We start from the raw sequence: 13,180 nt of genomic DNA, 5'->3' as shown, positions 1-13,180 counted from the left end.
CAAGCTCAGAAGAGGCTGAAAAGCACGTTTCCAGCATGGAGATGTGTGTTTTAAAGCTTCTGTTAAGAAACTACTGTATACCTGTTGAAATGACAGCAACAAGCTTAAAACATCACAAAAAGCTCAGAAGAGGCTGAAAAGCAAGTTTCCAGCATGGAGATGTGTGTTTTAAAGCTTCTGTTAAGAAACTACTGTATACCTGTATAAATGACAGCAACAAGCTTAAAACATCACGAAAAGCACGTTTCCAGCATGGAGATGTGTGTTTTAAAGCAACTGTTAAGAAACTAATGTAAAACTGTTGAAATTACAGAAACAAGGTTAAAACATCACAACAAGCTCAGAAGAGGCTGAAAAGCACGTTTCCAGCATGGAGATGTGTGTTTTAAAGCATCTGTTAAGAAACTACTGTATACCTGTTGAAATGACAGCAACAAGCTTAAAACATCACTAAAAGCTCAGAAGAGGCTGAAAAGCACGTTTCCAGCATGGAAATGTGTGTTTTAAAGCTTCTCTAAGAAACTAATGTAATACTGTTGAAATGACAGCACAAGCTTAAAACATGACAAAAGCTCAGAGAGGCTGAAAAGCACGTTTCCAGCATGGAGATGTGTGTTTTAAAGCTCTGGTAAGAAACTACTGTTACCTGTTGAAATGACAGCAACAAGCTTAAACATCACTAAAAGCTCAGAAGAGGCTGAAAAGCACGTTTCCAGCATGGAAATGTGTGTTTTAAAGCTTCTCTTAAGAAACTAATGTAATACTGTTGAAATGACAGCAACAGCTTAAAACATCACAAAAAGCTCAGAAGAGGCTGAAAAGCAGTTTCCAGCATGGAAATGTGTGTTTTAAAGCTTCTCTTAAGAAACTAATGTAATACTGTTGAAATGACAGACACGCTTAAAACATCACAAAAACTCAGAAGAGGCTGAAAAGCACGTTTCCAGCATGGAGATCTGTGTTTAAAGCTTCTGGTAAGAAACTACTGTATACCTGTTGAAATGACAGCAACAAGCTTAAAACATCACAAAAAGCTCAGAAGAGGCTGAAAAGAAGCACATCTCCAGCATGGAGATGTGTGTTTTAAAGCTTCTGTTAAAAACTACTGTATACCTGTTGAAATGACAGCCACAAGCTTAAAATTCACAAAATCTCAGAGAGCTGAAAAGCACGTTTCCAGCATGGAAATGTGTGTTTTAAAGCTTCTGTTAAGAAACTAATGTGATACTGTTGAAATGACAGAAACAAGCTCAAAACATCACAACAAGCTCAGAAGAGGTGAAAAGCACGTTTCCAGCATGGAAGTGTGTGTTTTAAGCTCTCTTAAGAAACTAATGTAATACTGTTGAAATGACAGCAACAAGCTTAAAACATCACAACAAGCTCAGAAGAGGCTGAAAAGCACGTTTCCAGCATGGAGATGTGTGTTTTAAAGCTTCTGTTAAGAAACTAATGTAAAACTGTTGAAATACAGAACAGGTTAAAACATCACAACAAGCTCAGAAGAGGCTGAAAAGCACGTTGCCGCATGGAAATGTGTGTTTTAAAGCTTGTGATGTGTTTTAAAGCTTCTGGTAAGAAAACTACTGTCACCTGTTGAATGACAGCAACAAGCTTAAACATCACAACAAGCTCAGAAGAGGCTGAAAAGCACATTTCCAGCATGGAGAATGTGTGTTTTAAAGCAACTGTTAAGAAACTAATGTAATACTGTTGAAATTACAGAAACATGGTTAAAACATCACAAGCTCAGAAGAGGCTGAAAGCACGTTCCAGCATGGAGATGTGTGTTTTTAAAGCTTCTGGTAAGAAACTAATGTAATACTGTTGAAATGACAGAACAGCTAAAACATCACAAAAGCTCAGAAGAGGCTGAAAAGCACATTTCCAGCATGGAGATGTGTGTTTTAAAGCAACTGTTAAGAAACTAATGTAATACTGTTGAAATGACAGCAACAAGGTTAAAACATCACAACAAGCTCAGAAGACGCTGAAAGCACGTTTCCAGCATGGAGATGTGTGTTTTAAAGCTTCTGTAAGAAACTAATGTATACTGTTGAAATGACAGCAACAAGCTTAAAACATCACAACAAGCTCAGAGAGCTGAAAAGCAAGTTTCCCAGCATGGAAATTACAGAAACAAGGTTAAAACATCACAACAAGCTCAGAAGACGCTGAAAAGCACGTTTCCAGCATGGAAATGTGTGTTTTAAAGCTTCTGTTAAGAAACTAATGTAATACTGTTGAATGACAGCAACAAGCTTAAACATGACAAAAAGCTCAGAAGAGGGAAAAGCACATTTCCAGCATGGAGATGTGTGTTTTAAAGCTTCTGGTAAGAAACTACTGTATACCTGTATAGATGTGTGTTTTAAAGCTTCTGGTAAGAACTACTGTATACCTGTGTGACATGACAGCAACAAGCTTAAACATCACAACAAGCTCAGAAGAGGCTGAAAAGCAAGTTTCCAGCATGGAAATGTGTGTTTTAAAGCTTCTCTAAGAAACTAATGTATACTGTTGAAATGACAGCAACAAGCTTAAAACATCACAAAAAGCTCAGAAGAGGCTGAAAAGCACATTTCCAGCATGGAGATGTGTGTTTTAAAGCTTCTCTTAAGAAACTAATGTAATACTGTTGAAATGACAGCAACAAGCTTAAACACACACAAGCTCAGAAGAGGCTGAAAAGCACGTTTCCAGCATGGAGATGTGTGTTTTAAAGCAACTGTTAAAAACTAATGTAAAACTGTTGAAATTACAGAAACAAGGTTAAAACATCACAACAAGATCAGAAGAGGCTGAAAGCACGTTTGCAGCATGGAAATGTGTGTTTTAAAGCTTCTGTTAAGAAAGTAATGTAATACTGTTGAAATGACAGCAACAAGCTTAAAACATCACAAAAAGCTCAGAAGAGGCTGAAAAGCACATTTCCAGCATGGAGATGTGTGTTTTAAAGCTTCTGGTAAGAAACTACTGTATACCTGTTGAAATGACAGCAACAAGCTTAAAACATCACAAAAAGCTCAGAAGAGGCTGAAAAGCACGTTTCCAGCATGGAGATGTGTGTTTTAAAGCTTCTGTTAAGAAACTACTGTATACCTGTTGAAATGAGAGCAACAAGCTTAAAACATCACGAAAAGCTCAGAAGAGGCTGAAAAGCACGTTTCCAGCATGGAGATGTGTGTTTTAAAGCAACTGTTAAGAAACTAATGTAAAACTGTTGAAATTACAGAAACAAGGTTAAAACATCACAACAAGCTCAGAAGACGCTGAAAAGCACGTTTCCAGCATGGAGATGTGTGTTTTAAAGCTTCTGGTAAGAAACTAATGTAATACTGTTGAAATGACAGCAACAAGCTTAAACATCACAACAAGCTCAGAAGAGGCTGAAAAGCAAGTTTCCAGCATGGAATTACAGAAACAAGGTTAAAACATCACAACAAGCTCAGAAGACGCTGAAAAGCACGTTTCCAGCATGGAAATGTGTTTTTAAAGCTTCTGTTAAGAAACTAATGTAATACTGTTGAAATGACAGCAACAAGCTTAAAACATGACAAAAAGCTCAGAAGAGGCTGAAAGCACATTTCCAGCATGGAGATGTGTTTTTAAAGCTTCTGGTAAGAAACTAATGTAATACTGAAGTGACAGCAACAAGCTTAAAACATGACAAAAAGCTCAGAAGAGGCTGAAAAGCACATTTCCAGCATGGAGATGTGTGTTTTAAAGCTTCTGGTAAGAAACTACTGTATACCTGTATGATGTGTGTTTTAAAGCTTCTGGTAAGAACTACTGTATACCTGTTGACATGACAGCAACAAGCTTAAAACATCACAACAAGCTCAGAAGAGGCTGAAAGCAAGTTTCCAGCATGGAAATGTGTGTTTTAAAGCTTCTGGATGTTTTTAAAGCTTCTGTAAGAAACTACTGTATACCTGTTGACATGACAGCAACAAGCTTAAAACATCACAACAAGCTCAGAAGAGGCTGAAAAGCAAGTTTCCAGCATGGAATGTGTGTTTTAAAGCTTCTCTTAAGAAACTAATGTATACTGTTGAAATGACAGCAACAAGCTTAAAACATCACAAAAAGCTCAGAAGAGCTGAAAAGCACATTCCAGCATGGAGATGTGTGTTTTAAAAGCTTCTGTAAGAAACTACTGTATACCTGTTGAAATGAAGCAACAAGCTTAAAATATCACAAAAGCTCAGAAGAGGCTGAAAAGCACGTTTCCAGCATGGAAATGTGTGTTTTAAAGCTTCTGTTAAGAAACTAATGTATACTGTTGAAATGACAGAAACAAGCTTAAAACATCACAACAAGCTCAGAAGAGGTTGAAAAGCACGTTTCCAGCATGGAAATGTGTGTTTTTAAAGCTTCTCTTAAGAAACTAATGTAATACTGTTGAAATGACAGCCAAGCTTAAAACATCACAACAAGCTCAGAAGAGGCTGAAAAGCACGTTTCCAGCATGGAGATGTGTGTTTTAAAGCAACTGTTAAGAAACTAATGTAAAACTGTTGAAATTACAGAAACAAGGTTAAAACATCACAACAAGCTCAGAAGAGGCTGAAAAGCACGTTTGCAGCATGGAAATGTGTGTTTTAAAGCTTCTGAGATGTGTTTTAAAGCTTCTGGTAAGAAACTACTGTATACCCGTTGACATGACAGCAACAAGCTTAAAACATCACAACAAGCTCAGAAGAGGCTGAAAAGCAAGTTTCCAGCATGGGGTTAAGCTTCTCTTAAGAAACTAATGTAATACTGTGAAATGACAGCAACAACTTAAAACATCACAAAAAGCTCAGAAAGGCTGAAAAGCACATTTCCAGCATGGAGATCTGTGTTTTAAAGCTTCTGGTAAGAAACTACTGTATACCTGTTGAAATGACAGCAACAAGCTTAAACATCACAAACAGCTCAGAAGAGGCTGAAAAGCACATTTCCAGCATGGAGATGTGTGTTTTAAAGCTTCTGGTAAGAAACTACTGTATACCTGTTGAAATGAGAGCAACAAGCTTAAAATCACAAAAGCTCAGAAGAGGCTGAAAAGCACGTTTCCAGCATGGAAATGTGTGTTTTAAAGCTTCTGTTAAAAACTAATGTGATACTGTTGAAATGACAGAAACAAGCTTAAAACATCACAAAAAGCTCAGAAGAGGTTGAAAAGCACGTTTCCTCCAGCATGAAATGTGTGTTTTAAAGCTTCTCTTAAGAAACTAATGTAATACTGTTGAAATGACAGCAACAAGCTTAAAACATCACAACAAGCTCAGAAGAGGCTGAAAAGCACGTTTCCAGCATGGAGATGTGTTTTAAAGCAACTGTTAAGAAACTAATGTAATACTGTTGAAATGACAGCAACAAGCTTAAAACATCACAAAAAGCTCAGAAGAGGCTGAAAAGCACGTTTCCAGCATGGAGATGTGTGTTTTAAAGCTTCTGGTAAGAAACTACTGTATACCTGTTGAAATGACAGCAACAAGCTTGAAACATCACAACAAGCTCAAAAGAGGCTGAAAAGCACGTTTCCAGCATGGAGATGTGTGTTTTAAAGCAATTGTTAAGAAACTAATGTAAAACTGTTGAAATGACAGCAACAAGCTTAAAACATCACAAAAAGCTCAGAAGAGGCTGAAAAGCAAGTTTCCAGCATGGAAATGTGTGTTTTAAAGCTTCTCTTAAGAAACTAATGTAATACTGTTGAAATGACAGCAACAGCTTAAAACATCACAAAAAGCTCAGAAGAGGCTGAAAGCACATTTCCAGCATGGAGATCTGTGTTTTAAAGCTTCTGTAAGAAACTACTGTATACCTGTTGAAATGACAGCAACAAGCTTAAAACATCACGAAAAGCACGTTTCCAGCATGGAGATGTGTGTTTTAAAGCAACTGTTAAGAACTAATGTAAAACTGTTGAAATTACAGAAACAAGGTTAAACATCACAACAAGCTCAGAAGAGGCTGAAAAGCACGTTTAGCATGGAGATGTGTGTTTTAAAGCATCTGTTAAGAAACTACTGTATACCTGTTGAAATGACAGCAACAAGCTTAAAACATCACAACAAGCTCAGAAGAGGCTGAAAAGCAAGTTTCCAGCATGGAAATGTGTGTTTTAAAGCTTCTCTTAAGAAACTAATGTAATACTGTTGAAATGACAGCAACAAGCTTAAAACATCACAAAAAGCTCAGAAGAGGCTGAAAAGCACATTTCCAGCATGGAGATCTGTGTTTTAAAGCTTCTGGTAAGAAACTACTGTATACCTGTTGAAATGACAGCAACAAGCTTAAAACATCACAAAAGCTCAGAAGAGGCTGAAAAGCACATTTCCACATGGAGATGTGTGTTTTTAAAGCTTCTGGTAGGAAACTACTGTATACCTGTTGAAATGAGAGCAACAAGCTTAAAATATCACAAAAAGCTCAGAAGAGGCTGAAAAGCACGTTTCCAGCATGGAAATGTGTGTTTTAAAGCTTCTTTAAGAAACTAATGTAAAACTGTTGAAATTACAGAAACAAGGTTAAAACATCACAACAAGCTCAGAAGAGGCTGAAAAGCACGTTTCCAGCATGGAAATGTGTGTTTTAAACTTAAGAAACTATGTAATACTGTTGAAATGACAGCAACAAGCTTAAAACATCACAACAAGCTCAGAAGAGGCTGAAAAGCACGTTTCCAGCATGGAAATGTGTGTTTTAAAGCTTCTGTTAAGAAACTAATGTAAACTGTTGAAATGACAGAAACAAGCTAAAACATCACAACAAGCTCAGAAGAGGTTGAAAAGCACGTTTCCAGCATGGAAATGTGTGTTTTGAACTTAAGAAACTAATGTAATACTGTTGAAATGACAGCAACAAGCTTAAAACATCACAACAAGCTCAGAAGAGGCTGAAAAGCACGTTTCCAGCATTGAGATGTGTGTTTTAAAGCAACTGTTAAGAAACTAATGTAAAACTGTTGAAATTACAGAAACAAGGTTAAAACATCACAACAAGCTCAGAAGAGGCTGAAAAGCACGTTTGCAGCATGGAAATGTGTGTTTTAAAGCTTCTGTTAAGAAACTAATGTAATACTGTTGAAATGACAGCAACAAGCTTAAAACATCACAAAAAGCTCAGAAGAGGCTGAAAAGCAAGTTTCCAGCATGGAAATGTGTGTTTTAAAGCTTCTCTTAAGAAACTAATGTAATACTGTTGAAATGACAGCAACAAGCTTAAAACATCACAAAAAGCTCAGAAGAGGCTGAAAAGCACATTTCCAGCATGGAGATCTGTGTTTTAAAGCTTCTGGTAAGAAACTACTGTATACCTGTTGAAATGACAGCAACAAGCTTAAAACATCACAAAAGCTCAGAAGAGGCTGAAAAGCACATTTCCAGCATGGAGATGTGTGTTTTAAAGCAACTGTTAAGAAACTAATGTAAACTGTTGAAATTACAGAAACAGGTTAAAACATCACAAGCTCAGAAGAGGCTGAAAGCACGTTTCCAGCATGGAGATGGGGTTTTAAAGCTTCTGTTAAGAAACTACTGTATACCTGTTGAAATGACAGCAACAAGCTTAAAACATCACAAAAAGCTCAGAAGAGGCTGAAAAGCAAGTTTCCAGCATGGAGATGTGTGTTTTAAAGCTTCTGTTAAGAAACTACTGTATACCTGTATAAATGACAGCAACAAGCTTAAAACATCACAAAAGCACGTTTCCAGCATGGAGATGTGTGTTTTAAAGCAACTGTTAAGAAACTAATGTAAAACTGTTGAAATTACAGAAACAAGGTTAAAACATCACAACAAGCTCAGAAGAGGCTGAAAAGCACGTTTCCAGCATGGAGATGTGTGTTTTAAAGCATCTGTTAAGAAACTACTGTATACCTGTTGAAATGACAGCAACAAGCTTAAAACATCACAAAAAGCTCAGAAGAGGCTGAAAAGCAAGTTTCCATAATGTAAATGTGTGTTTTAAAGCTTCTCTTAAGAAAGTAATGTAATACTGTTGAAATGACAGCAACAAGCTTAAAACATCACAAAAAGCTCAGAAGAGGCTGAAAAGCACATTTCCAGCATGGAGATGTGTGTTTTAAAGCTTCTGTTAAGAAACTACTGTACACCTGTTGAAATGACAGCAACAAGCTTAAAACATCACAACAAGCTCAGAAGAGGCTGAAAAGCACATTTCCAGCATGGAGATGTGTGTTTTAAAGCAACTGTTAAGAAACTAATGTAAAACTGTTGAAATTACAGAAACATGGTTAAAACATCACAAGCTCAGAAGAGGCTGAAAAGCACGTTTCCAGCATGGAGATGTGTGTTTTAAAGCTTCTGTTAAGAAACTACTGTATACCTGTTGAAATGAGAGCAACAAGCTTAAAACATCACGAAAAGCTCAGAAGAGGCTGAAAAGCACGTTTCCAGCATGGAGATGTGTGTTTTAAAGCAACTGTTAAGAAACTAATGTAAAACTGTTGAAATTACAGAAACAAGGTTAAAACATCACAACAAGCTCAGAAGACGCTGAAAAGCACGTTTCCAGCATGGAAATTACAGAAACAAGGTTAAAACATCACAACAAGCTCAGAAGACGCTGAAAAGCACGTTTCCAGCATGGAAATGTGTGTTTTAAAGCTTCTGTTAAGAAACTAATGTAATACTGTTGAAATGACAGCAACAAGCTTAAAACATGACAAAAAGCTCAGAAGAGGCTGAAAAGCACATTTCCAGCATGGAGATGTGTGTTTAAAGTTCTGGTAAGAAACTACTGTATACCTGTATAGATGTGTGTTTTAAAGCTTCTGGTAAGAAACTACTGTATACCTGTTGACATGACAGCAACAAGCTTAAAACATCACAACAAGCTCAGAAGAGCTGAAAAGCAAGTTTCCAGCATGGAAATGTGTGTTTTAAAGCTTCTCTTAAGAAACTAATGTAATACTGTTGAAATGACAGCAACAAGCTTAAAACATCACAAAAAGCTCAGAAGAGGCTGAAAAGCACATTTCCAGCATGGAGATGTGTGTTTTAAAGCTTCTGTTAAGAAACTAATGTAATACTCTTGAAATGACAGCAACAAGCTTAAAACATCACAAAAAGCTCAGAAGAGGCTGAAAAGCACGTTTCCAGCATGGAGATGTGTGTTTTAAAGCTTCTGTTAAGAAACTATTAAAACTGTTGAAATGACAGCAACAAGCTTAAAACATCACAAAAAGCTCAGAAGAGGCTGAAAAGCACGTTTCCAGCATGGAATGTGTGTTTTAAAGCTTCTGTAAGAAACTAATGTAATACTGTTGAAATGACAGCAACAAGCTTAAAACATCACAAAAAGCTCAGAAGAGGCTGAAAAGCACTTTCCAGCATGGAGATGTGTGTTTTAAAGCTTCTGGTAAGAAACTACTGTATACCTGTTGAAATGACAGCAACAAGCTTAAAACATCACAAAAAGCTCAGAAGAGGCTGAAAAGCACGTTTCCAGCATGGAATGTGTGTTTTAAAGCTTCTGTTAAGAAACTAATGTGATACTGTTGAAATGACAGAAACAAGCTTAAAACATCACAAAAAGCTCAGAAGAGGCTGAAAAGCACGTTTCCAGCATGGAAATGTGTGTTTTAAAGCTTCTTAAGAAACTAATGTAAAACTGTTGAAATGACAGCAACAAGCTTAAAACATCACAACAAGCTCAGAAGAGGCTGAAAAGCACGTTTCCAGCATGGAGATGTGTGTTTTAAAGCTTCTGTTAAGAAACTAATGTAAAACTGTTGAAATGACAGCAACAAGCTTAAAACATCACAACAAGCTCAGAAGAGGCTGAAAAGCACGTTTCCAGCATGGAGATGTGTGTTTTAAAGCTTCTGTTAAGAAACTAATGTAAAACTGTTGAAATGACAGCAACAAGCTTAAAACATCACAAAAAGCTCAGAAGAGGCTGAAAAGCACGTTTCCAGCATGGAGATGTGTGTTTTAAAGCTTCTGTTAAGAAACTACTGTATACCTGTTGAAATGACAGCAACAAGCTTAAAACATCACAAAAGCTCAGAAGAGGCTGAAAAGCACGTTTCCAGCATGGAGATGTGTGTTTTAAAGCTTCTGTTAAGAAACTAATGTATACTGTTGAAATGACAGCAACAAGCTTAAAACATCACAAAAAGCTCAGAAGAGGCTGAAAAGCACGTTTCCAGCATGGAGATGTGTGTTTTAAAGCTTCTGGTAAGAAACTACTGTAACCTGTTGAAATGACAGCAACAAGTTAAAACATCACTAAAAGCTCAGAAGAGGCTGAAAAGCACGTTTCCAGCATGGAGATGTGTGTTTTAAAGCTTCTGTTAAGAAACTACTGTATACCTGTTGAAATGACAGCAACAAGCTTAAAACATCACAACAAGCTCAGAAGAGGCTGAAAAGCACGTTTCCAGCATGGAGATGTGTGTTTTAAAGCTTGTAAGAAACTAATGTAAAACTGTTGAAATGACAGCAACAAGCTTAAAACATCACAAAAAGCTCAGAAGAGGCTGAAAAGCACGTTTCCAGCATGGAGATGTGTGTTTTAAAGCTTCTGTTAAGAAACTAATGTATACCTGTTGAAATGACAGCAACAAGCTTAAAACATCACAAAAGCTCAGAAGAGGCTGAAAAGCACGTTTCCAGCATGGAGATGTGTGTTTAAAGCTTCTCTTAAGAAACTAATGTAACCTGTTGAAATGACAGCAACAAGCTTAAAACATCACAAACAGCTCAGAAGAGGCTGAAAAGCACGTTTCCAGCATGGAGATGTGTGTTTTAAAGCTTCTGTAAGAAACTAATGTAATACTGTTGAAATGACAGAAACAAGCTTAAAACATCACAAAAGCTCAGAAGAGGCTGAAAAGCACGTTTCCAGCATGGAGATGTGTGTTTTAAAGCTTCTGTAAGAAACTAATGTAATACTGTTGAAATGACAGCAACAAGCTTAAAACATGACAAAAAGCTCAGAAGAGGCTGAAAAGCACGTTTCCAGCATGGAGATGTGTGTTTTAAAGCTTCTGGTAAGAAACTACTGTATACCTGTATAGATGTGTGTTTAAAGCTTCTGGTAAGAAACTACTGTATACCTGTTGACATGACAGCAACAAGCTTAAAACATCACAACAAGCTCAGAAGAGGCTGAAAAGCAAGTTTCCAGCATGGAAATGTGTGTTTTAAAGCTTCTGGAGATGTGTTTTAAAGCTTCTGGTAAGAAACTACTGTATACCTGTTGACAATGACAGCAACAAGCTTAAAACATCACAACAAGCTCAGAAGAGGCTGAAAAGCACGTTTCCAGCATGGAAATGTGTGTTTAAAGCTTCTCTTAAGAAACTAATGTAATACTGTTGAAATGACAGCAACAAGCTTAAACATCACAAAAAGCTCAGAAGAGGCTGAAAAGCACATTTCCAGCATGGAGATGTGTGTTTTAAAGCTTCTGGTAAGAAACTACTGTATACCTGTTGAAATGACAGCAACAAGCTTAAAACATCACAAAAAGCTCAGAAGAGGCTGAAAAGCACGTTTCCAGCATGGAGATGTGTGTTTTAAAGCTTCTGTAAGAAACTAATGTAAAACTGTTGAAATACAGAAACATGGTTTAAAACATCAAACAAGCTCAGAAGAGGCTGAAAAGCACGTTTCCAGCATGGAGATGTGTGTTTAAAGCTTCTGGTAAGAAACTACTGTATACCTGTTGAAATGACAGCAACAAGCTTAAAACATCACAAAAAGCTCAGAAGAGGCTGAAAAGCACGTTTCCAGCATGGAGATGTGTGTTTTAAAGCTTCTGTTAAGAAACTACTGTATACCTGTTGAAATGACAGCAACAAGCTTAAAACATCACGAAAAGCTCAGAAGAGGCTGAAAAGCACGTTTCCAGCATGGAGATGTGTGTTTTAAAGCAACTGTTAAGAAACTAATGTAAACTGTTGAAATTACAGAAACAAGGTTAAAACATCACAACAAGCTCAGAAGAGGCTGAAAAGCACATTTCCAGCATGGAGATGCTGTGTTTTAAAGCTTCTGGTAAGAAACTACTGTATACTGTTGAAATGACAGCAACAAGCTTAAAACATCACAAAAAGCTCAGAAGAGGCTGAAAAGCACGTTTCCAGCATGGAGATGTGTGTTTTAAAGCTTCTGTTAAGAAACTAATGTAAAACTGTTGAAATGACAGCAAACAGGTTAAAACATCACAAGCTCAGAAGAGGCTGAAAAGCACGTTTCCAGCATGGAGATGTGTGTTTTAAAGCTCTGGTAAGAAACTACTGTATACCTGTTGAAATGACAGCAACAAGCTTAAAACATCACAAAAAGCTCAGAAGAGGCTGAAAAGCACGTTTCCAGCATGGAGATGTGTGTTTTAAAGCTTTGTTAAGAAACTACTGTTATACTGTTGAAATGACAGCAACAAGCTTAAAACATCACGAAAAGCTCAGAAGAGGCTGAAAAGCACGTTCCAGCATGGAGATGTGTGTTTTAAAGCAACTGTTAAGAAACTAATGTAAAACTGTTGAAATGACAGAAACAAGGTTAAAAACATACAAACAAGCTCAGAAGACGCTGAAAAGCACGTTTCCAGCATGGAGATGTGTGTTTTAAAGCTTCTGGTAAGAAACTAATGTATACTGTTGAAATGACAGCAACAAGCTTAAAACATCACAAAAAGCTCAGAAGAGGCTGAAAAGCAAGTTTCCAGCATGGAAATTAACAGAAACAAGGTTAAAAAACATCACCAACAAGCTCAGAAGAGGCTGAAAAGCACGTTTCCAGCATGGAAATGTGTTTAAAGCTTCTGTTAAGAAACTAATGTAATACTGTTGAAATGACAGCAACAAGCTAAAACATGACAAAAAGCTCAGAAGAGGCTGAAAAGCACATTTCCAGCATGGAGATGTGTGTTTTAAAGCTCTGGTAAGAAACTAATGTAATACTGTTGAAGTGACAGCAACAACTTACAAATGACAAAAAGCTCAGAAGAGGCTGAAAGCACATTTCCAGCATGGAGATGTGGTTTTAAAGCTTCTGGTAAGAAACTACTGTATACTGTATAGAGTGTTTTAAAGCTTCTGGTAAGAAACTACTGTATACCTGTTGACAGACAGCAACAGCTAAAACATCACAACAAGCTCAGAAGAGGCTGAAAAGCAAGTTTCCAGCATGGAAATGTGTGTTTAAAGCTTCTG

The sequence above is a fragment of the Etheostoma spectabile genome, chromosome 10, assembly GCF_008692095.1.
Source record: "Etheostoma spectabile isolate EspeVRDwgs_2016 chromosome 10, UIUC_Espe_1.0, whole genome shotgun sequence".
Classification (NCBI taxonomy): Eukaryota; Metazoa; Chordata; class Actinopteri; order Perciformes; family Percidae; genus Etheostoma; species Etheostoma spectabile.
The sequence above is the reverse complement of the archived record's forward strand: the minus strand, read 5'-3'. Positions refer to the sequence as shown.